Source organism: Globicephala melas, chromosome 8, assembly GCF_963455315.2.
Source record: "Globicephala melas chromosome 8, mGloMel1.2, whole genome shotgun sequence".
Lineage (NCBI taxonomy): Eukaryota > Metazoa > Chordata > Mammalia > Artiodactyla > Delphinidae > Globicephala > Globicephala melas.
In genome coordinates, this window is record NC_083321.1 from 48616453 (window position 1) to 48630438 (window position 13986).

The 13986-nt window shown below is 41.5% G+C and overlaps 1 pseudogene; it reads left to right on the forward strand.

Moving 5' to 3' along the window:
• Positions 1-6041: 6041 nt before the first annotated feature.
• On the forward strand, positions 6042-7037 carry LOC115839428 (olfactory receptor 51I2-like; annotated as a pseudogene).
• Positions 7038-13986: the final 6949 nt, after the last annotated feature.

Consider the following 13986-nt stretch of genomic DNA (forward strand, 5'->3'; position numbering starts at 1 on the left):
TATGTTCTTCAACAGATGAATGGTTAAGCAAACAGTTTAACATGCCCTACAATATTGTTAGTCATTTAAAAAGAATAAACTATTGAAGATGATGGAGTAGGAAGAAGACCCTGAGCTTAATTCCTCCCACGGGTAGACCAAAATTACAACTATTTACAGAGCAACTATTTATGAGAATGACCTGAGGACTAGCAGAAAAGATTTTCCACAGCTAAAGATATAAAGAAGAAACCTCAATAAGATGGGTAGGAGGGGCAGAGACAGTGTAGTCAAGACTCACATCCCTGGGAAGGCAATGCACAAACAGAAGGATAATCACAATAGAGGTTCTCCCCAAGAAAAAAAATATCCAAGTCCTACATCGGGCTCTCCAGTTCAGGGGTCTTGTATCAGAAAGATGAAACCCTGGAACATCTGGCTTTGAAGGCCAGTGGGATTTGCATATGGGAGAGGTAGAGGGCTGTAGGAAACAGAGACTCTGCTCTTAAAGAGCACACACAAAATCCCCATGCTCTGAGTCCCAGCAGAAATTAAGGAAATAATCCCACTTACAATTACATCAAAAAGAATAAAATAACCTAGGAATAAATCTAACCAAGGAAGTACAATAACAGACCTTTACTTGGAAAACTATAAGACTGATGAAAGAAATTGAAGATGACAAACAAATGGAGATATATGTGTTCATGAATTGGAAGAATTAATATTGTTAAAATGGCTATACTACCAAAGGCAACTTACAGATTCAACACAATTCCTATCAAAATGCCAGTGGCATTTTTCACAGTACTAGAACAAATAATTCTAAAATTTGTATGGAAACACAAAAAAGACCCCCAATAACTAAAAGAATCTTGAGAAAGAAGAACAAACCTGGTGGTATCACATGTCCTAATTTCAAATTACACTACAAAGCTACAGTAATCAAAACAGTATGGTACCAGCACAAAAACAGACACATAGATCATAGAACAAAATAGAGAGCCCAGAAATAAACCCACACTTAAATGGGCAATTAATCTATGACAAAGGAGGGAAGATTATACAATGGAGAAAAGACAGCCTCTTCAATAAATGGTGTTGGGAAAACTGGACAACTGTATGCAAAAGAATCATACTGGACTACTTTCTCACACCATATACAAAAATAAACTCAAAATGGATTAAAGACTTAAATGTAAGACCTAAAACTATAAAATGTCTAGAAGAAACATAGGCAGTACATTCTTTGACATAAGTCTTAGGAATAATTTTTGGATATGTCTTTTCAGTCAAGGGCAATAAAAACAAAAATAAACAAATAAAACTACATCAAACTAAAAAGCTTTCCTTTGTACATCAGAGGAAACTATCAACAAACCCAAAAGGCAGCCTACTTAATGGTGAGAAGATATTTGCAAATGATGTAACTGATAATGGGCTAATATCAAAAAATATACAAAGAACTCATACACTCAACATAAAAACAAACAAACAAACTTATTAAAAAATGGGCATAGAACCTGAATAAACAGTTTTCAAAAGAAATACAGATGGGCAACAGACACATGAAAAGATGCTCAACATCACTAATAATCAGAGAAAAGCAAATCAAAACCACAAAGAGCCACCACTTAACACCAGTCAGAACGGCTATCAACAAAAACAACAAAAAACAACTGTTGACAAAGATGTGTAGAAAAGGGAACCCTCTTGCACTGTTTGTGGGAATGTAAATTGGTGCAGCCACTATGGAAAACAGTATGGGAGTTACTCAAAAAATTAAAATTAAAACTACCAAATGGTCCAGCAATTCCACTTCTGTGTTTTTATTCTGAAGAAAACAAAAACACTTATTTGAAAAGATGTATGCACCCCTATGTTCATTGCTGCATTATTTACAATAACAAAGACATGGAAGCAGCCTAAGTGTCCATTGATAAATGAATGGATAAAGAAGATGTGGTATATACAATGGAATATTACTCAGCCATAAAAAAGAACGAAGTCTTGCCATTTGCAATAACATGGATGGAGCTGGAGGATATCATGCTAAGTGAAATAGTCATACAGAAAAAGACAAATATTATATAACTTCACTTATATGTGAAATCTAAAAAACAAAACAAACAAACAAAAACAGAGTCATAGATACAGAGAACAAACTGGTGCTTGCCAGAGTGGAGAGGCGTGGAGGGATGAGTGAAATAAGTAAGAGAGATTAAGAGGTATAAACTTGTAGTTATAAAATAAGTAAGCCGGGCTTCCCTGGTGGCACAGTGGTTGAGAGTCCGCCTGCCGATGCAGGGGACACGGGTTCATGCCCCGGTCTGGGAAGATCCCACATGCCGCAGAGCAGCTAGGCCCGTGAGCCATGGCCACTGAGCCTGCACATCCGGAGGCTGTGTTCGCAACGGGAGAGGCCACAACAGTGAGAGGCCCGCGTACGGCAAAAATAAATAAATAAATAAGCCATGAGGATGTCATGTACAGCATAGGGAATATAGTCAGTAATACTGCAATAACATTGTATGGTGACAGATGGTAACTAGATTTATCATGGTAATCATTTTGTAATGTATAAAAATATCGAATCACTATGTCAGACATCTGAAACTAATACAATATTATAAATCAATTATGCTTCAATTTTAAAAAGGCATGAACTATTAATACATGGAATAAGCTGGATAAATCTCCAGATAATTATGCTGAGTGAGAAAAAAATCCCAAAAGATTATATACTGTATCACTTCATTTATATAACAGTCTTGCATTGACAAAATTATAGAGATAAAGAACACACTAGTGATTGCTAGGGATTAAAAAGGGGATGGGGACGGAGGGAAGTGGGCATGGCCATAAAAGAAAAAAATGAGGGAGCCTTGTGATGATGGAAATTTTAAGTATCATGACTGTAACAATGTCGATATCTTTATTTTGATATTATACTATTGTTTTGCAAGATATTAATTTTGGGGGAATTGAGTGAAGGATACATGGGATCTCTGTATTAAGTCTTACAACTGCTTATGAATCTACAACTGCTCAAAAAGATTTTTTAAAAAATCTTGAAGTGTCTTAGGTTCTGCTATGGCATTCAGAATTTTTTGCTGTAAGTGATGGGCAGCCAAAAAAGAAGTGGTTAAAATGATGGAGATGGGGTTGACATGAAACACACATGCTTTAGAGTGGTCTCTCTGGCAGGGTGTGGCTGTAGGAGTGGAAGCAGGTAAGAGAGCAGATGGGCTGGGCAAGACTCTTAGAGATGGCACACTTGATGGCCTTTGTTTCTCACTGTGAAGTTAGGAACAGTAACAAATTAGCTACGGAGAGTAAGATGGCAGGTTGGATAAATAGCTTGAGAAGAATGGTGACAATTTAAAAACTGAAAGGAAAATTATGGAGTACTGCTAAAGTCTCAGCTCAGGTTAGTGACCATGACTTTGTTTGGATGTAAGATTTCAAAGTTAAGTAATTTTTCCTAAGTTTACTGATCACCTCTGGAGGAGAAAGGGAGACAGACTGGGCCCAGTTCAGATGGGAGAGTGCAGCCAAAATCAAAGAGGAGAAAAGTGAAATGTTTTCATAGAAAGCAGCTCCAGGTGAATGAGTGTAGTCCAAATTGATATAGGAAAAAGCTGAGGTCAGAGCTATTTTGGAGTAGAGCTCTCAAGAAAGTGAGAAAGAAGGGACATAGAACTTGTATGTGGTGAGAAACTGAGCAAGAAACAGAGAAGAAATTGAACCAGTTCTTTCTTTCTTTCTGGCTGTGTTGGGTCTTCATTGCTGTGCGCAGGCTTCTCATTGCGGTGGCTTCTCTTGTTGCAGAGCATGGGCTTTAGGCACACGGGCTCAGTAGTTGTGGCGCACGGGCTTAGTTGCTCCGTGGCATGTGGGATCTTCCCGGACCAGGGCTTGAACCTGTGTCTCCTGCATTGGCAGGGGGGTTCTTAACCACTGCGCCACCAGGGAAGCACTGAACCAGTTCTTAATGGCTCTGCAGTTCATATACTTTCCACTAAGTTCCCTCCTTTTTGAACCTGTTGGATTCAGCAGGTCAGCCCCAGGATAGGAGTGTGAGCAGAGTCTGTGCTAGCTCCAGCCTGGAGCTACAAGCCTAGAGTCTTGGAGTCTGTCCCAGAATGAGACCTGAGAGTTTAGAACAGGGTCTGTGGGTCTTTCAGAAGTCTGCCCTCTCCCCACTTGCTCTAGGAAGGCTTCCCTGATTCCCCCTGCCTGGGTTAGGCCAACACTACTAGGCTCCCAACACACCACTCCATAGCCCCCACCCTCTACAAAAACTGGCTGCTCCTGCCAGATTCGTCCTGGGGCCTGGCTAAGAGGAGGCTGTCTTCAGGAATGTTGTCTTGGAAGGATTTCAAATGCAAATGGGCTGTTGAAGCAGATAGTCTTTGAAGATCATTCAAACTTGGTGGGGTATTGTAGACTCTATGAGTCTGTCTCATTTTCCCCCTTATTGTTTGGCTCCTCCAACCACTTCCTGGTTCCAAAAGCTAGCCTGAACTTGTTCACTCCTCAGGGACCTGAGTGGAGTGACTCCTCTGTGGCTCAAGCCTGGCCTTCCCTGGAGATAGGCACTGCAGCTAAACATCCCAAAGACATCCTGGGCTCTTGCAGGATGTGGAGTGGCAGAACAGCTGGGGACAACAGCCAGGTTGAGTAACCTGGACCCTCAACACACCCTCTTCTCCACTTCCAGGATGGGTGGCCACCAGCACCTCATCCTCGACCATCCAGGTGGAGGTAACAGTGGGAAAGGTCTGGAAGTCAGGCAGAAGAAAGAGACATAACCAGTCTTGAACAATAGGAGACAGTAGTGCCATCTTGAAAAGAGGGGCTGAAGGAGGCTACCTTCCTGAGGGTCAGGAAGCTTACAACTCAGAGAAGAAGTGGAATCCCAGTCCACATTTCCAGGGAGAGCTGTCCCTCGTAGTCTCTGCAGAGAGAGAGTAGATGAGGGGAAGTGTCAAGTTCTCTCGGCATCTGGTATTCATTTTCCTTATTTATTATCAACCCATTTTATACTCTAATATCAAAAAAATTAATTTGGTTCATGATTTCTTTATTTCAAAAAATTTTATAAAGAATTTTCCTCTCTCTTTTGAATAATTCCTTATCTCAAAGAGTATTTTTACATATCTTTAACTTGTTTTATCCCTTATAATTGTTTACAAAATATGTCTGCACAAGTTCTGTGTTGGAACTTCTCTGTTTATTTGTTTTTGAATGGAATGAGTTCCATCAGGTTTTGATGTTGCTTAGAAATAGTGTCTGAGAGAGAAGGGATGGAGGACTCCAGAACTACACTGTCAGCAACTTTACTTCACTGCATTTTCTTTAAAAGGCTTCTACCAGAATATGCACAATCCTCTGCTCCAGAGGGACAATGCTTGTCACCCTCCTAAAATAAAGAAAAAAAGAGAGGTCAGTCCTACTTTCAGAGTGAGTTTATTATGTTGGCTAGATATGACATAACTGTAGACCGCAGGATTCAGACTAAAGCCCCTTGTAGTTCTCTGACCTATTTTTGGTGGATTTTTCATCTCTGCTAAAAGATATTTGTGAGGCTGTTTCCCTTATATTCTTTTATTAACCTACCTTTAAAGAGTTTTTTGTTTGCTTATTTACTTGTTTTGTTTTATATTGAGATTTAAAAGAAAATCCAAGAAAAACAGTTATAATAAGCCCATGCTGTCAACCCTTCAGGCTTCCACAGTATGTTTGAAATTTATTTCCATGAGGCCACTGCTTCTTGTTTAAAAATAGATCATTTTTTATTAGACTCTTTACGATCATCTCACATTTTTAAAGAAAGCACTGCTTTCTTCAATATGTGAAGAGATCAGCATTTCACGTATGAAATGCTACTTTTGTAGTCAGTGGGTTTAAATTATACTTATTCTCTAGTTTGCTTTTAGATGGAGTACATTTTTCAATCTCTTTCACATTTCATATTTGCTGTTGTGTGTGAACCCATGTCACCTAATATCAGAGCTGGTGTTTTCCCAATGCTTTTGTCTTGTCTTATTTTTCTGCCCAGATTGAAGAGGTCCCCTCTTTCTGAAGAACTCATCTGTGCCCCAAGGATGCTCCCTTCCCAGTCCTTTGCCAACATCTTCTTCTTCCAGCCATCTGCTTTCTGAATGATTGGCATCAGGGCTGGAGGCCATTCATGGCTGGATCTCCATCCCCTTCTCCCCCATGTTCACTGCGGCCCTCACTGGAAACTGCCTGATCCTCTTGGCTGTGAGGAGGACCCCCAGCCTGTACCAGCCCATGTACTACTTCCTGTCTATGCTGGCCCTCATCGGTGTGGGCCTCACCTTGTCCACAATGCCCACCACGCTGGCTGGGCTCTGGTTTGACCATCGGCTCATCAGCTTCAATGCCTGTCTGGGCCAGATGTTCTTCCTCCACTTCTCTGTGGTGGAGTTCTCAGTGCTCCTGGCCATATCTTTTGACTGCTTTGTGGCCATCTCCAACCCCCTGTGCTATGCAGCTGTCCTCACAAACAATGTCATCATCAGGATGGGGCTGGCCTGTGCTACCCTGTCTCTCTTCCCAGTGCCATTCCTACTTAAATGTCTGAACTTCTGCCCTAATAAGACCCTCTTATCCCATTCATTCTGTTTCCATCCTGACGTGATGAGAAGAGCCTGTGCTCACATCACCATAAACATCCTCTATGGGTTCTATGTGGTACTGTCCCCTGGGGGCATAGATTCCCTGCTCATTGTCCTATCCTACACTCTCATCCTGCCCACGGTCCTGGGGCTGGCCTCTTCCAGGGAGCTCATCGGGCCCTCAACACCTGTGTCTCCCATATCCTGGCCATCTTTGTCTTCTTTATTCCAGGTATCACCATGTCCATGATCCACCATTTTGGGAGGCACATGCTCCCCATTGTTCATGCCTTTGTTGCCTATGTGTATCTGCTGGTGCCCCCTGTGCTCAACCCCATCATCTACAATGTCAAGTCCAAGCCCATCAGGGAGGCCATGCTCAGGGTCCTGAGGGGGAAATGTCAGAGTTGATGATGCAGGATGCCTGCAGGATTGGGACCCTGAAAAGAGTTTGGTAAGCCAAAAAAATAAACTTCTGGATAGATCAAGTCCCACCCATAGTTTCCTTTTGGGCATCTGGGAAAAAAAATAATAGATAATTATGAGAGACTTTCATTTATTTAGTCTCTCACTTATTTCACATATATTTTCTCAATGCTAACTTCTTTCAGGTCCTATGTTAAGTACCAGGAACACAGAAATGATTTATAAATGGTCTTGCCCTTCAAATATCTCACCTTTGAATATATATGAAAAATACCCAAGGGGGACTTCCCTGGTGGCACAGTGGTTAAGAATCCGCCTGCCAGGGGGAAGGGTGAGCTGTGACAGGGCGAGAGAGAGTCATGGGCATATACACACTAACAAACGCAGTAAGGTAGATAGCTAGTGGGAAGCAGCCGCATGGCACAGGGATATTGGCTCGGTGCTTTGTGACAGCCTGGAGGGGTGGGATGGGGAGGGTGGGAGGGAGGGAGACGCAACAGGGAAGACATATGGGAACATATGTTTATGTATGACTGATTCACTTTGTTATAAAGCAGAAACTAACACACCATTGTAAAGCAATTATACCCCAATAAAGATGTTAAAAAAAAAAAAAAAAAGAATCCGCCTGCCAATACAGGGGACATGGGTTCGATCCCTGGTCCAGAAAGATCCCACATGCCGCGAAGCAAATAAGCCTGTGCACCACAACTACTGAGCCTGCGCTCTAGAGCCCGCAAGGCACCATACTGAGCCCATGTGCCACAGCTACTGAAGCCTGCATGCCTAGAGCCTGTGCTCTGCAACAAGAGAAGCCACTGCAATGAGAAGCCCATGCACTGCAACGAAGAGTAGCCTCCGCTCACCACAACTAGAGAAAGCCTACGGGCAGCAACGAAGACCCAATGCAGCAAAAAAAAAAAAAAGGCCCAAATAAGAAAGTGTTTAATACAGTGTAATAAGCTCATTGTTAAAGGTTTGTGCAGAATTCTGGGTAAGCAGAGGAGCAAGTTATTTACCTCAGTGTGCTTTGGCTTTCTCTACAATGGGACTATTATAGTGTTTATCTTATAATGTTGTTATAAGGATCAAGGTGTGGAACGTAATGTACAACATATAGTAAATACCAATAAAAGTTTTCTCTTGTTGTTATTGTATTAATCACTCATTTATTCATCAGAACCAATGTTTGATCTCTGGCTAATTTCTGAGATCTCAGAAATGAACCAGACTCAAATTTTTGCCTTTGAGAACCTCATTGCCTATTTGAGTAAAGAGAAAAATAAGTAGGCAGCTATGATAACAAGTAATAAGTTATTGATGCAGGGTAAGCACAGGGATGTGTAAGAAAAAAAAAACCAGTAGAACTGTCCAGTTTATGAGTTTTCTGGAGGCTCTGTCTGGGCTAGATCCTTTGAAAAATAGAGTATATTATGCTGATGCGGGAATACGGAGTAGTTTGGGGCAAGTGGAGAAAGAGTAGGAGAGGATACTGCAAATGGAGGAAACAGCAAGTTTGCTTTCTTAGAAGAACAAATGGTTTAGTGTGATTAGAGAAGAGAAGTGGCAAAAGATGAGGCTGGAGTAGAAGGCAGGGCTCAAGCAAGCAGAACTTTTAAAAATATAGTATATGCAAAGGGAGTTGGGTCTCTTCCTGGGTACAAGTATGGTGCTGCTTCCAGTGGGTCATGCTCCACTATAAAGAGCAAATGGGATTTTGAAGTGAGATCTTAAAGGAATCTTTGTATGTTTATACAGCACTTACTATCTTCTACTTTATATTCTAGTGATAATGAAATTACAGTGACTCCCATATCAAGGACTTTTTTTTTTCTTATTTGTCTCCTAGAAGTAAAGGCCCAGCAGAGAATTTGTGCTTGGTGATGATTTGCCAGAGTGAATTTTCCAAAGACTAAAAGGGCAGAACCACACCCAGAAGAGAACTCAGTATTCTAGGTCTGCTGAAACTTTAGAGTTTTTTATTAAGTTGAAAAAGGCTGTGAACCGATGGAAAGAATATTAGACTAGACATCAGAAGACTTAGACTCTAGTACTGACCTTGATATTATTTTCTTCCCTGTGTTCTTTTGAAAAACACTTTCTCAAGTCAGAGTATTAGTTTCTGCATTTGAAATATAGGGATAATAATACTTCCTTCATTCCACTACAAGAGGGATAAGATAATAAAATGAGGAAAAGAAATAACAAGGTTCTTGAAATCCAAAATAAAGTACATTTCTTTAAGCAAATATAGTTCCTAAAGTTTCATTTCTTCCCCTATTTTTTATAGTTTGTGATGAAATTTAAAGAAAATATCCCCGTGACCATTGGTCAAAGTTTGGGGGACTACTCTTAGACAGAGGAAATCAAGGTGGAGATAAGAAGAGGAAAATTGAGAAGTTAAATGGTACACAGTTTGGAAAATGCCTTCTTCCTAAAGTCTAAAACTCGTAGGACTGTATGTAAGACTCTTAGGTTGATTTCTCCCAGAAGCAAATTTTGAGACAAGACTTAATTACAAGTAGTTTATTCAAGAGGTCTTTCCAGGAAGTATTGTTAAAATAGAGAGAGAGAGAAGTAAGCAAACCAGTAAGGGTGAGTGATTGAACGTGTTACCTCTGTGAATAAAAGGGGTGAAACCCAAGGAGTAATTTGGAAACACAGTGTAGAATATGCTGCAGAGTTATCACCACTGTGGAGCCAGGAAGGTGAGATATTTACCCTCCCGTTTGTCATTGGCTGAAAGCTGTTTCCTAGCACTTCATGTCTGCCCCTGTGTGACGGAAAGAAACCCTCCAAGTGGGGACTCATAATTGGGATGCAGGAGGATGCTGTCGGGATAGAAAAGTGAGTGCTGAGGGTTATGGGAGGGGTGCTCGGTGTACACCACACTCTTCACCTGGCATCACTCGGATCACAGGTTTACACTAAGTTAACTGCATCCATCACTCATCCTTCATGGTGGTGGCAATTTCAGAAAGAGAAGGAAAGGAAAAAGATTTATGACCAAATCTACAGAGGAACAATCTAGAGGTCCCATTACTCTGACTGGTCCCAAGGTAAAATTAATATTCATAATTTCCCTCTTTTACCACCCATTCTAGATTCCACCCTTTCATGGTCAGACTTCTTACCCAACAGCAAGCAACCCAGACCTTTTCCTTAAGGAAGGTGCCACCTTTATAAGCAATTTATTTGTGTTGGCATCTAATGTTAACAAGTCAGACATTCATCAGTGGCAGTAACTAGATTTGCCTTGGGGAAAGGGAGTTTATTTCACTGGACTGTTGCTTACCTCCATCTCTGTCACCCTGGTCACTCGATATAAGGGCCCATCATGCAGGCACTGGGGTGAGGAGGGACAGAAGCTTGTTGGGCACTGGATGTGTCATCCTGTCATCCTGTTTACCTGGTTGTTCAGCGCTTCCTTTAGGATGGAGACTCTCTGGTGAGCATTAATGTGAGACATAGATTTGCACATTTTAGTTACATTCTCATATAGCCATTCACATATCTTCCCCAGACTTTTTTGTTTTCCATCTTCCAATATTTCTTCTTTCAGGCCTCCTCACTATTCTACAGGACCACCTCTGAATAAAACTGTAGTGAGGCAGCACTATTTGTTTTACTTCTACCTACATATTAGGCCACTCCAGCCGTGAATCAGGCCCAGCTTACTTCCTCCTCCATCAGTTAGACATAGGGAAATCCCCATGAGACTGTAGGTACAGCTGAGGAAGAGGCATTGATGCAAAAGAGACAGGTAACAGGAAGTCTAGGCTACATGTTTATGTAACTCACTTGTGCCTGCTAAACTTGTACCAGTATAATTCATAGTACTGTCCGTACTCACCCTTACGACATGAGTAGGCCTGACAATAGCCATTTAAAATAGGCAATTTTAGTCACATAGTCACTTGATGTCCCATGATCAAGTGTTTAATTCCTATTAGGGTCCAGTAACATTCCTATACCTGTCTTTTGAACAGAGAAGACTCTGCTGGAGACAGCATGGCCTTGCTCCAGAATCCTAGGAGTCTGTGCTGCACCTCTCCTATTAGGGCTTTATGGAGACTTCACACATATTTATTTACCACAGATACAACAGGCATCATGGTTTTACCAAGTTATATGGCCCAAGTGACATAGATTTTTGCATCACTTGCTGCAAAGCCTCTCTTGTTCTAGGCCCTCTCAAAACTGACAGCCTGCTACACACCTGTTGAATTATTCCTAAGGGTATATGTGCTCTCTCTAAAATCCAAGGAAGACTAACAGGTGCTGTGCCTCTTTGCTGACAGCAGGAAGGACAAGGTGCAATAACATGCCTTTTGCCTTGGAGAAGGTATGCTGACAGGACACAGAACACTAAACCTATAAGAACTTCACTGATGTGTCAGGCGGCCTAATGTTTGAGGACTTTATCTCCCACTCTGTGATGTGTATATGTCTTACGAGGGTATTCAGAGTACTTACCACTTCCTGGTTTCCAAAACCTTGGTTAGTTATCTCAATATCCATGTCCAAACATCATGTTCCTTCAGTTCTTAAAAGCCCTTTTGGTGAAAAGCATCTTTCCTTCTGTGACATAGGCATTGCTTCTTTTCTCATGACCTACTGAGGGTTCCATCTAGTTATTAGTCACAAGTAGTCTTACCCCCATGTTGGCTAACTCTGCCTCTTTCCAGAAAATAGAAAGATACTCTTTTTAAAAATGAGGTGAACAGTACAGATGGGTCACTGAAGCATGTCAGTGAACCTTTTGAAAGCGTGTCTTAGAGAGGGCTGGGCTAGATAACCAGAGTCTCTACATTCCCGAGAGTTCTGATGGCTCATGCCTCTAATCTCCCTGGGTTTTCCTTTCTCCTGAGAGCTCCCTTCAGCCTCCTCCATCTTCCTTACCCTCTCATCACATGTTCCCATCCCAGGGGTGAAGCTCAGCAGAGAGTAATTTCTCTGTGACACAAAGCTTGATGTCCCTGGAGATGGGCTGCATTTCCCTGCAGCAGCATAAAAGGGGAGTGTCTTGGCTGCAGGGTCTTCCTGGGCTTCTATAGGATATGGTACAACAAAACAGCCTGGGGAAGCAGCCAGGGTGAGTAGCCAGGACTGAGACTCAGACCCTTCTCTATGCCCAGAGTCCTGGAGGGCACCTCTTTTACCTCCTCCTCTCCTCCTCCAAAACAAGAGTCAAATAGAAATAAATGACAGAAGGCAGAGGTAGCAGAGAAATATGGACACAGAGGGTATTGAGTATCCTCAATGGTAGTTTCATATTCTGCATGAGGGAGAGATCAAGGAGAGTCTCTTGCTGAGGCTTCTGATTAGCTCAGAGAAGGGCTCAGAGTCCCAGACTTTATTTCTAAGAATGACACCTATATTGATGATCTGAATTGGTAATGGTTGAGGATGCAAAATCTTTTCTGGGCTGCCATTCTAGAAAAAGAGAAATGTTCATGCTTGGCAACACACAAGCATAGTCTGCAAATCTCTCTAGTAAAATTTTCATTCATTCATTCATCAAAACAACCAAATTCCCAAGATATACCATACATTGTGCTGAATGGAGCCTTATCAATATAAATCAGAATTACTGTTCTTGGGAGGCTCAAGCTAGCTGAGAGGAGAGAGAAAGCAGAAATTACCATGTAAGTGACGGAATGATTGAATGGGGTCTCTAAGAGACATGAATGAACAAACAGCAGGGAAGAAAGAAATAGTTGGGCGTGGGGGAGGGTTGTTTAGCAAAAACAAAAGGTTAGGGGCAAGAAAACCTTAGGGGAAGGGTATTTAGAGGAGGGGAAAAAAACAGAATAAAGTAAAGAGGTGGGAAATTAAAAAATAACTCTATTTTAGGACCACTGGATCTTGCAATCATAGAATGCCAGAATTAGAAAGATGGATAATCTAGTCCAGTTCCCTTTTACAGGTGAGGAAATTGAGCACCATAAGGAGAAACTGACAAATTTTTAGTAAGCCTGGCACCAGGGTGCAATCTGTGAGAAACAGATTTGGAAGAACAAGGTATTTTGTGGCAAACAGAACCAAGATTAGATCATTCTACGCTCTCTCCCCACTAGACACTTGACTTCTCCAAGCCTCAGTGTCTTCACTGATATACATGGAGAAACATCTGTCTCACGATGTTGTTTCAGAGTTGAGGGAATTCATTGTTCATCAAAACTTGACTACTTTCTAATATGTGTCTTATATAACCAGCACAACTCAATGATATAGTGGCATAGCTGGGTCCAGAAATCTCTTCTCTAATTCTCTACATTAAAATAAGTTGAAATGCATCATATCTGTTTCATGCTGTATGATAGTTTTACTCCAGAAATTACAAACCATGGAAAGAAAACCAAGGGTCTCTGCCCTTGCAGTTGCCCCAGAGATGCTAGAGCCTTGAAGGAATATACATCCAAGTGACAGTACAGAGCTCCAGCTGAATGCACTGATGGACTGGCCTAGAGAATGATTAAGAAGTTCAGTGGAGCAGGGATATGCCAATTTCAATACGGTGCCTTAGGAAAATTGAGCTGATTAAAGCAGTTCAAGAAATCTGCAAGAGGAGGGGAGTGGTGGAGAGAAATGATACCAGCCAAGCAGCCACCCTAAGAAAACCATAAGAGAAATGATGAGATTATGAGCAATTGAATTAGGGGCTGAAAAATGAGAAGGAGAGCACAGATGTAAGGCATATTGGGCAGATAGAATGAGTTGATGAAAAGACATCCATTATCTTTAATTCTAAGCAGATCATCCAATGGTAAGATTGTAAGTACACATAGTGTCTGTGAGAGCCCCCATCACACTTCTCAAAGCAGAGTATGGATAGACCCAAATACCTGAGATTCATTGTTGACCTGTTATGAATTCATTTTTTCAGACATTTAACCAAACACTTCATTGGAAATTTCTTCTATGCCCAGTC